Source organism: Anneissia japonica, unplaced genomic scaffold (assembly GCF_011630105.1).
Source record: "Anneissia japonica isolate Jap-2015-1 unplaced genomic scaffold, ASM1163010v1 scaffold287600_len331809_cov165, whole genome shotgun sequence".
Classification (NCBI taxonomy): Eukaryota; Metazoa; Echinodermata; class Crinoidea; order Comatulida; family Comatulidae; genus Anneissia; species Anneissia japonica.
Window position 1 is genome coordinate 5,232 of NW_022703713.1, and position 11,739 is coordinate 16,970.

The 11,739-nt window shown below is 34.2% G+C and overlaps 1 long non-coding RNA gene across 2 annotated transcripts in view; it reads left to right on the forward strand.

The window, feature by feature from the left end:
- Window positions 1–2,351, forward strand: part of LOC117104497 — a 6,423-nt gene extending 4,072 nt beyond the window's left edge. Inside the window, exons 1-3 of one of the 2 annotated variants that reach the window (XR_004444761.1) lie at window positions 606–681; window positions 1,154–1,318; window positions 2,321–2,351. This is a non-coding gene — a long non-coding RNA (uncharacterized LOC117104497). Of the gene's footprint in view, window positions 1–605; window positions 682–1,153; window positions 1,319–2,320 lie in introns of those variants that run through there. The other variant, XR_004444762.1, reaches the window with a different exon arrangement.
- Window positions 2,352–11,739: the final 9,388 nt, after the last annotated feature.

The window sequence follows — 11,739 nt, forward strand, 5'->3', positions numbered from 1 at the left end:
GCTTAACCTCCCTCCCCCGATGGCGCCGCCAAAGCCTATACATCCGTAAATGATCACTGGAGTATTGTGATTGACTGAAGTTTGGACCAGAGATTTTTTTCGTGGGTGGTGGTGGGCGTCGTGGTGGTCAAGAATGAGGATTGCAATTAGATTTAATTAACTACATTTATTATACTAATAATCCAATAATGTGGAGAATCGCTCTGAGACTTAGGTGCATAGAGCACTATAAAAAACAGCATATTATTATTATTATTATTTTATTTATTATTACCCCCTCTGTTGTATCAGCTTTTTTGGCAATACAGTACATGCTAAAATGATGGGACAGCCCTGAACTACTAATAGTGATTGCTGGTACTTAGGAATTCCTGGTCCATCAGTCTGACTGGCTGATGGTGTCCCTATATAAGTGTTAGTCTGGAAATAAATCCTGGCCTTCTCCCTTGGCTGCCAGTGCTAATGCTGCTCCCAAGGCGGCCTTCTCTCCCTCTGCTTGTGGTCCTTCCACGAGAAGAGGTGAGAGATATGTGTGCTATTACATGTATGGGCAACCAGTTAGCTGGGTAAGAGTTACAGTACTGCACTTGATATCTCTATCTTTAGGAATGAGGACATTCTAGAAATTAATGGACCTGCTTCTCGGAAATAAAGAATTGTAGTGTACTGGTTACTTCATCCGTGAGTATAATCATTAATAAAATAGTCTGTTGGCTCTCATAGAGAATTTGATGTTTGTGATACCATACTTGTTCTTTTATTTCATCTGTTTAGCAACTTATTGAAAGTCAACGGAATACCACCGTTGCCTTGCCCACTGCGATCGAGGCTCGGATAAGAAAGAGCATTACAACATCAATACCAATGATTTAATTCTATTTAAAGTCCTCATATTCTGTAGAACCCTCATCTTTGGGACACCCCTGTTGGGATCTCTTTTTTGGCTCTTTTAACATTATGGGCAACCTTATCAGAATAATATTCCATTTGGTTCATAGCCAAACTTGTCATATGTACATTGAATTATAGAATGGTGCACCATCAAGTCGATGGCCGCTCCTAAAAACAATAACATTTTCCAAATAAATTGATTGATGTTTTATTACTATTGTTACCAAACCAGTTGATATGTTTTATCTTTTTATTCCATCAGACATTTAATAGGTTCGGTTTGCGCGGGTTGAATACTTGAATGTGGACACTGATATACACAGGATCAAATACTTGGCATTCAACCTACAGCGAGACCTCTTCCTGGTGGAGTACTACAGTGAATGCTGGGTAACTACATTAAATTGTGGGTCAGTTTTATGGAATGGTGTGTTCCTAGATGAATTTGTGAATAATATTAACAATATAATGAATGGATTTAAGCTGTACTTTTGTGGTTAAAGTGCTTGCTTTACATAACCGTGAGGTTCTAGGTTCAATCATGGTAGAAAATGTCAGGAAGTTTCTCACAACCAAATACAGTAGAAACCCTCAATTACGAACCCCGATTTAACAAATTCCTAAATCAAGGTGTTGACGTCATAAAAAGTAAAGTGAAAAGCAAATGAAAAAAAAAAAAAAAAATTCGCTCGAATTGCAACTGTTATTAGCACGCATACAAAACAACATATCATACTATACAGTATGTAATTCTTAAGTGAAGGAGGCCCTCTAACTGGCCTCTTCAAATTCAGTGTTTATTGGCTTCACACATGTGCATGCGACAAGTTTTACTTCTCTTTTAATCATCATTTGCAGCTTTAAAAGTCAACATAGTGCTTGATTGTTTTATAAATGATCAATATATAACAAGTATCTATGGAAGTTGTGTTCTAGTGAAATCCACAATCTAGGTATTTAAGAAGATAACAACATACAAACAAATTCAAAACAAAATTAGTGTGGAGTGGGATCAGAATGCTAATAGAAACTGCTTACTGTTGGCCTAGGACCCCTCAGACTTAGTTGTGTAGGCTTGTGAGGCCTAGTTTATGCCAGTGTAAGTAGTACCAGTGCAAACATACCTGTATAGGAATTTGGGTCAACCCCAATTTTACGAATACCCGCAATTACGAATGGTTCTGGGCCTGTGCCGTACGTAATTGAGGGGTTCTACTGTATAGAGTCTTTAGACTCTGCCATGGTTTAGAGCACTGAGGTTCCAAATGAAAAAGCACTTCAATCCACAAACCTCGATAAGACTTAGTTGTAGGAAATCAAGGTGGGGTGGGGGAGGTACTGTAGTTTCTTTCAAGCTGGGGATTATCTCCCTTCCCTGCCCTGCTAGTGCTACTGTTATAGAGTGATCATTCTTTCTCTGTTTCTGAAGGTCAAATCAGGATAATCTGCCATGCAACTTTCTTGAGTGCAGGCTGAGTGATTGTGAACGTTTATGTCCTGCTACTACTCTTAGTAGTGTCACTGGAATTCTCATTGTCGACAGAAGCAGTCAAAGAGGCAAAGCTTGTCAAACTATAAAGGTACGCTCAAATGATTGCTTTTATTTTATTTAGTAATATGCTAATTATAATTGCACAGTTACAAAGCGCTGTTGCATTGGTGGCCTCCCAGTGCTACAAGCAAAATGATAGAAAATGATAGTTTTTGTGAGTGGATTTGAACTACAGGTCTCCCTCTAAATAAAGAACACTTTTGGGACCACAGTTTCCATGATCTTCAGTCTCTAATTAGAAAAATAAAGATGAAAGACATTTGTTAATTTGAGACCACAAAAAAGTGGTCTTCTAATTGGGGAGATCTTTAATTTGAGGGAGACACATACATCAAAGTGGAAGTATAATGAACTTGCAGGGTTATTTTTCCTAGAGAGGGTGCAGTGACATAATAACAAAGCCCTGTGAAAAGTGGAAGGGTCATTCCAAATCAAACAATCCAAATTTTGGGATGTCCCACCCCACACTTCCAGTTTTTAAGAAAATAATAAATGGCAATTTTAATATAGTCAGTATATCCACCACAAGAGTGTTGCTCATGGCACTTTGTGCAATTTAACTTGTTTTTCTTTTATTTACACAGTACTCCAGTATCACAAACCACGCCCAAACCACACCCATATACAATTCAGCACAATGACAATTCAGCACAATGACGCTGCAAGTTATGGCTTATTCTCCTACCTTTACTTTTATGTTACTATCTTCCAGGTAATGTATTATTAATAAGTGATAACTTGTTGGAATGGATAAAATCTGAGACTTGTTTTCCAAGCTGGTGTCATTTTTGTAGTGAGTTGACTACTCCTCTCTGAAGAGTGTACTGTATTTGGTGTTTAAGACCAATATCTTAAATGTCTTTTACAAAAACCTGCGCTATTTTAACTTGATTTCAGTCCTCCAGGTAAAACAAAAGGAGAGCACAGATGGAATTGAGCGAGGGACTGAGGGTCTTGAAAGATTTGTGCATCACAGTAGCTACCACCAGTTCAGCCGCCTCAGCTAACTTACCCCCTTATGCTCTCTTGGAGACAAGATGCTAATGATCATCATGATACACCTAAATGTTGATTATTGAATATTATGACAATTATAATACCAAAAGTAATTTCCTTATTTGCAAATTAATGTTATTAATATATAGTGGTATTATATTTACTTTATTGTAATTAATATATAGTGGTATTATATTTACTTCATAATACTTAATATATAAATTGTGTAATTTTAAAATTACAATATTAATTACTAATAATAAGATGTATCAAGATGCTAATGATCATCATGATACACCTAAATGTTGATTATTGACTATTTTGACAATTATAATATCAAAATTAATTTCCTTACTTGCAAATTAATGTTATTAATATATAGTGGTATTATATTTACTTTATTGTAATTAATATATAGTGGTATTATATTTACTTTATTGTAATTAATATATATTGGTATTTTATTTACTTTATTGTAATTAATATATAGTGGTATTATATTTACTTCATTATACTTAATACTATGTATAAATTGTGTAATTTTAAAATTACAATATTTATTACTATTGAATCTTGTATTGTATATGGAAAATATCAATAAACAATAAACAAATGTTTCCACAGTAACTTATAACCATTCACCTGTTCCTGTTGCCAAGAGACATAAGATGTCAGATTTGTTCTGTATTGTTGAGTGCAGTGAAAGTTGATAAAAATGCTAGAAAGGTAAGATAAGCATATACCACTATTTAACTCAACAATCAGTTTTTGGAAATTTTATAACTTATCATTTTATGTCAATTATAATCAATCAGTATTGAGTAATTATTGTCATTTGTGGCAAAGACAAGCCAAACCAGTCATTGGTCACAAATCTTGTTTCAGAGATACTGTAATGGCCGAAACATGCTGGAATGTCAACATTTTTGAAATCTATTTTTAATTGCACTATCCTTATCTGTATATCATGCTATGCTGCTATTTTCCCCATTTTCAATGTTAAAACAAAACTTTTAATGATTTTATGAAGTTTCTGCCTGAGAAATGCCTGAAATCATAAACTTCGAAGGCATGATTTCTCAAATATAGTTTTTTAAACAGATTTTTAAACTCTTGTAACATCGTAACACAAAATTGTCGAATTTAAATGGTTCTTTTACTATTTTTATAGCTTTCATTTTACTCTTTTATATCCCTGTATTAATAACTAAAAATTGATTTTTCTGATGAGTGACTGGTTTGGTTTGTCTTGCCACATTTTATTGTAAAATTGTATTCTTTCCCAAGCTGTGTTATACTGACAGTCTTCTGAAAGTATCTTTGAAGATGTTATATAAAAAAAAATGATGATGCAAATATAGTGAGTTACATGGACTGTATATATTTTTAAGAAAAGGAAAAAAAAAAAAATAAATAATAATATCTGACAAAAAAAAATAATGCATGTGTTCTTTCATTTCTGGGAACTATCTTGTATTGTTTTTTTTGTATCCTATCCAAGTAACGTTATTTTGACTGCCAATCCCTTAAAATATTGACGTGTAAAAATCTTAGAAGGCCTCTGGACCAAACTAAATCATAAAAACACTCCCTGTGAACCTTACAAGGGAGTTTTTATTCCGGGCCTGTGCCCGAGGCTTTGTCAGCCTCTTGTCTCGGGATCCCTCCGCCGGACATGTCGGACCACTTATCGGCAAATCTCCGGCGCCACCGCTGGTGCTAGGGGAAGGGGTGTTTTTGTATTGGGGGCGTTTGAGTGTTTAGGTCGTGACGTCGGTAAGCTAAGGCGAGTGAGAAGACTCAACTCAAAATGGCGGCCAGAATTTTATTTGGTGCTACTGAAAAAAAATGTTGGTGCTACCAAAATTTTTGGTGAGATGTCCTACAAAATTAGCAGTGCTACTAGTACCAAGTGAAAAAGTTAATTTGTAGCCCTGACTACCTGTGTCTTTACTACACCAAACTGACATAATAGAAAGTATGCATGTCAGGCCTGACAGTTCACCAAAGCATGTCATAAAACAAATGTAAGTACCGTATACTATAATAGAATATAAAAATCTTCCTGTGACAAAATAACCTGCAAACCAAGCTGATTTCCAAAATCTCTTTATATGAAATAAAGAATAATTAACGTTTAGAAAACAAACTAAAACAAATGTCTTACCTGGAAGTACGTGTAAATGAGTACAGTATGATCGGATGAACACGATCATGAGTGCATCGTTGTATGTGTTTCTGTTGTTTGTTCTGAATGATGATGATGAACGTTCTTTTCCGTTTGTTTGAAAAATTTGCGCGTGTAGATAACGCGTGTAATTTTGTTCTGTATTTATACGCATTGTTCTGCATGTACGCATCAACATCTACTTATTGTAGCGTATGAAAAAATAGGTGTACGTTAATTTAAATGCATAAAAATAAATTTGTTTTTAATCACTTATTTAATAATTAATTATCTAAATTGCTTGATAAATTATTTATTAATATTAAAATATTAGAATATTTATGTGTACAAAGTAGATAGTATGTAATAGTAGTAAGAAATAAGACAGTTTTATGGTAGAATATAGCATAGTAGGTAGGTTTAAGAAATAGGAAAATATATAGGTTAATAGTTTAGGGTGTAGCTTTTGAATGGGAGAAAAATGCCTGAGGGGTACAGTTTCATAAAATACAAAAGTTAAAAGAAAAGTAATTAAAAAACATACATATATATAAATAGATATCATAATAAAAGTGATTAAGAATTAAAAGAGTTTTTAAAAAATATAATAGACATGTTCATGAAATTTGTTGTTGTTTCGTGTGGAAGTTCATTCCACAACTTTGTTGAACGATACAAAAAAGTTCTTTTGCCTTGACAGTTATTCCATTGTGGTACAAAAAGGTTATTATGAGATTGACTATGTGTACATTTTGAATGGGATTCGATATTAAATTTAAATTTAGATGATAAATGGGCGCATACCCTTTTAAACATTTAAAAGTCATAGTATAACTGACCTTGCATGGCCAATAAATTACAGAAGCTATGATTACTGTATATTAAAATTAAAGAGCAATTACCAGAGATAGGCCTATGTCCCAAATGATGGTTATAAATCAGGAAAATTGGCAAAGGCATTGAGGAATTAGTCTAAACAAATACCTCCATGGTAAAGGGTAGAAACACCTCATGAATAATTTGCCTATCCAAGTAACGTTATTTTGACTGCCAATCCCTTAAATATTGACATGTAAAAATCTTAATAGGCCTATGGACCACTAAATCATAAAAACACTCCCTGTGAACCTTACAAGGGAGTTTTTATTCCGGGCCAGTGCCCGAGGCTTTGTCAGTCTCTGTCTCGGACCCCTCCACTGGACATGTCGGACCCTTGTCGGCAAACTTCCGGCACCACCGTTGGTGCTAGGGGAAGGGGGGTTTTTGTATTGGGGTGTTTGAGTGTTTAGGGTGTGATGTCAGCAAGCTATGTCAAGTAATATGTACTGGTACTTGTTATTAAAATCAGTAATTGAAGAGAAATAGCACTATTGTTATTTCATGTGTGGCGCTTGGCCATTCGACTTGTGGCGAGTCGATGGCTAAGAGGTTGATTAACCGTTCAAGACAGGGTGCTGCAACCTACAGCCATAATATCGGTGCTGGTTCGAGAGGCTGAATAAGTCTTCTATGGTTTCTCTCCCTAAAAATTCAGTTTAGTTTTATCTTGAAGATTTATCCAGATTTTCTGGCAACACAATTATATATGTTTTCTTGTGTGTAAAATGCCAGACTACTAGTATACAATAATGTTATTGGCAATTTTTGTTTTATATTTTACTCCAGTTATCGTCAGTATCGTGGTTTATTAGCTGCAGAAGTAGTCCAGTTTTTTGCATTGTGCCATCGTTTTTTTGACTTGATGCAAAATGACCCTTGAGTGATGCAGCTTGTGTCAGCTGCGTCTGGCGATGGTGATCATCGAAAGTGAGGTAAAACTAGACTTCAATTTTATCAGAAATTGGTTTGATCAGACTGATTGTGTATCCTGATCATATCTGCTCAAACAAGTCATATGGATTTCCATGCCTGTCGGTGCTTTACCCTGAGAGCAGGATAGTGGAGTTGACAAAGGTATTTTGTGGCAGAATGGCTATAACAAATTTGAGGCTAAAACTGATAGTCAAGTTCAGTTTGATTTTAGATACTTGCTTATGTACAGTAATTTTTGAATTGAATTTCCATGCATCCATTTATATTGAACATTTTAAGTTTTAGTAGCGGGTACAGCAGCAGACTCAAGATAAAGATGATTATTAGCAATTGGCTTCTATATACGGAGGTCAAGAAGAGTGAAAAAAAGTGATAATGATTGCATTATTGTTAATGAACATGATGTTAGGTTACTTTTCAAAAAGATTAAATTAGGCAAGTCTGCTGGTCCAGTTGGAGTGTCCTCCTCTTTGTTAAGACATTGCGCTAACAAACTTTTCCTATGTTTTTTGCAAGTTACTTCAATGGTCATTGGATCTTCATTCTGTTCCCTCTCTCTGGAAATTCTCTTCTATTACTCCCATTCCAAGAAATCTACTGCTTCGTCTTTAAATGATTTCCGACATATTGCTCTCACTGCTCTTCCTATGAAATGTTTAGAATCTATTGTAAAACATCACTTGCTTGTTAAGTGTGGATCTCTTCTTGATCCACTTCAGTTTGCCTACACAAAGAAACGTAGTGTAAATGATGCTTTCATCTCTACTCCATAATACCTATACTCACCTTGAGAAACCTCGATCCTATGTTCGCTCTATCTTCTTTGACTTCTCTTCTGCCTTTAACACCCTACAGCCTCATATTCTCCTTAATAAACTTCAACGTGCAGGTCAACCCACACCTTGTGCTATGTAAACCGACTTTCTCTGTAGTAGGCCTCAAGTAGTTAGGATGGTAATCTTAAGTCAGGTATTTTACACACTAATACAGGCGCACCGTACTATCCCCTATCTTGTTCTCGCTATAACGAATTTCAAATTGAAGATAACTACTGTATCATGATTAAATGAGGCATGTCGTGGCAAAATGGTTAAGTTTGTCGCACAGTTCATTATTGAGTAAATGAGCTATAAAATATGGGAGCTCAAAAAATTGCCTAAAAATCCAAATTTGTTTTTCACTATAGATCAACAGTTTAATGTCTTATTAATCATCTCCCAAAGTATTAGTTCTGGAAGTGGTCAACAAATTGTTTATTTAACGTTATTTTGATAGTTCATTCTATTAAACAATGTATGCACAAATAACTTCAAAAGGCAATTACTCAAAATCATGTTTCTTTACTCTATGAGTACTGTACATTCACTTTCCAATAACTTAGGCTTGAAATGTCCAATTTGAATAAATGACCCCTCATTTTAAAGATCACATACTGAGGTATCTGAAAATACCAATAACTTGAATTTCAATTTTTGCTACAACTTAGCCATTTTGCCACGACATGCCTCAAATATGCAGATGATACCTCCATATCAGGCCTAATACTTCAGGGAGACGAACTTGCCTATAGAAATTGTGTTAATCGATTTGAAACGTGGTGTAAGAATAATTATCTCCAACTAAATGCTTCTAAAGCTAAAGAAATCATATTTGATTTTCGTCAAAACAAAACGCCTTTAAATGCTATTAGTGTAACTGGAAACAATATACATAAATACTTAGGAATTATTGTTGACTCGAAACTTAACTGGAACTCTAACACACTACAAAAAAAAGCTAATCAACGTCTTTACTTTTTACGACTCAAGACCTTCAATGTCAGCACTGAGGTATTACTATTATTTTTTAAAAGTGTTATATTAAGTATACTTGCTAGCAACTGTATTTTATGGTACAGCAACTTATCTCAGGTCAATAAACATAAAATACTCAGAACCATGAAATCTACTCGTAAAATTATCAGCTCTGATGTCGATAATTTTGATGACATATACTGTATACAAGAACTGTGCTGAAGAAGCTTGATAACATAATTAAAGACATGTCACATCCTATGTTCTTGCACACCTTTAATAGATCCAGTCGCTTGCGTCCAATCATGTGCAATACTAATAAATTAAGAAGATCTTTTATTCACAACTCAATCCATATGTACAATGATGACTTTAATAGATAAACTTCAGTATCTACCCTTGTAAATAATTGTATCATTTTGTATTTTCTGTTTTATTTATGTCCTTGATTAATTTTTTATTATATGTCTAACTTTTATACTAATTTTATTTTTGCATCGGGGAGACAAATTTTACTTGTATTTTATGTACCAGTGACAATAAAATAATCTTGTATCTTGTATCTTCTATATTCATGCATACGTTTTTTAATGCAATTTACTAAACAAAAAGAATGTGAAATAACTGGTTTGTTGATCATTTCTAGAGCAAGACTTGGAACACAATTAATTCGATTTGGAACTGTATAGTGGTTTTTTTAAATTTTAATCTGTTATTACTGTATTTTATTTTTATTATTTGAATTTGAATAATTATACATGTAATATCTGTCAACTTTGTCCATTTTAGCATGACCTGCCTCATAGATTCACAAATCCAAGCATTTGTATGATTTGAACCCAGGACTCTGAAATTGGAATTTAGGTTTATTGATCACCAAAGCTACAAATGTTTTCTAACCCATTTACGTGTGACCTCCACCTGAACAGCGTTGTTTTGTTATTTTCAGAGAAACTCCAGACGGGTGGTGGAAGAAGCTAGTGAATTAATTATGGCATCTATCTACGAGAATACAAGCAATGTAATTGGACACAAAGTTGAAGCAAAAAGCCAATCAAGATATGTTTTATCAGTGAGTTTTATATATTATAACAATAGACAGATAACCATGGTAACTAGTATATAATTATTATAGTCTGTAGAAGCATTACAACGCAATGCTACTGTATTAACCTTTAATACCATTTAGCCTGTAATAACACTTTAGTATGCTAATGTTGATTCTTCAAAACAAGCTATTCTACACCCTGAAATATATTTCTGAGGATATTTGTTTGTAATTTCTCATCAGACAGTGCATTTAGAGACAAAGGTGTGCAGATATCCTACATATGTATTAGTAGAATATCAATTTAAAACTTGGAATTGACGAATACATTCATCATCATTATTCAATACTTTGAGAATCACATGTATAAATCCATGTATAACCAGGTCTGCATAACACCACATTCTCACACACTTATCACTGTTAACATCAAGATCTAGAAGTGACTACCATTGCTAATTCTGCCTCAGATAATTTGAATATCGACTGCATGTTTGCACAAGAGTACACCATGAGTACACCATACCATAATTAGCTATACAAGTGATGATGCACTGTTTGTAAAACATTTTAATACACTTTAATGTGCTATCAAATATAAGTGTAAATTTTTTAATTTCTTATCAGACAGTACATATTTATGGACATGGTTATCGTACATATAATGATAGATATATCATTTTTACACTTGTAATTGACCAATACAGTACATTCAGCATTGCGTATTATGCATTACTCTGAGATCACATGTTCCTAACAATTAAATCCCAGGGTGCATCAGTTTTTCCTCAACTAATTCCTAGGGGGAGGGATTTGAGTTTGAACTGTAACGAGAATTCTACACTTGTTTCAAAGTATTTAGGAAAAATCAATATTCTTCCACCTTTAGGCAAGAGAGGAAACCTAGTTACCCTGCTTTTGCCAAAGGCCACAGATCATGAGATGAGCTCCTCGGAGTCAACGGCCAACCATTAATTAGTTTAAGGAGTAGGAGTAGTTTAGTCTCATTGTTATTATGATTATTATTTTTATTTTATTTTATCGTTATTATTTTATTGTTATTTACATTTTCTCAGTTGGCCTATATTTTCTCTGTAAAGCGCATAGGGGCAATGTGCAATATGCGCTATATAAATATAACATTATTATTATTATTATTATCATGTGACCAGCATAGGATAGGGCCGTTCCACTAAGCTCCACCCCTTGGATACTGTTGCTGTAGTGTGGGACCTTAAATAGTGTAAACATACTTCTTGGTTGTTTGTGGACACATGCAGGTATTCCTGGCTGTTGAATAACAGCTTCTGATTGGTCAGTTGTTAGGTTAGATTAACACTCCTTAGAGGTGCTTTACTCTGTCATCTGTCATCCACAGCCTTAAGCTCTGTCCAGATTATCAAATATTCTTTGAGAAAAAGAAGTATTAATGGCCATATATAGTGATGCTGTGCCTATATATGGTCATGAGATAATGTCA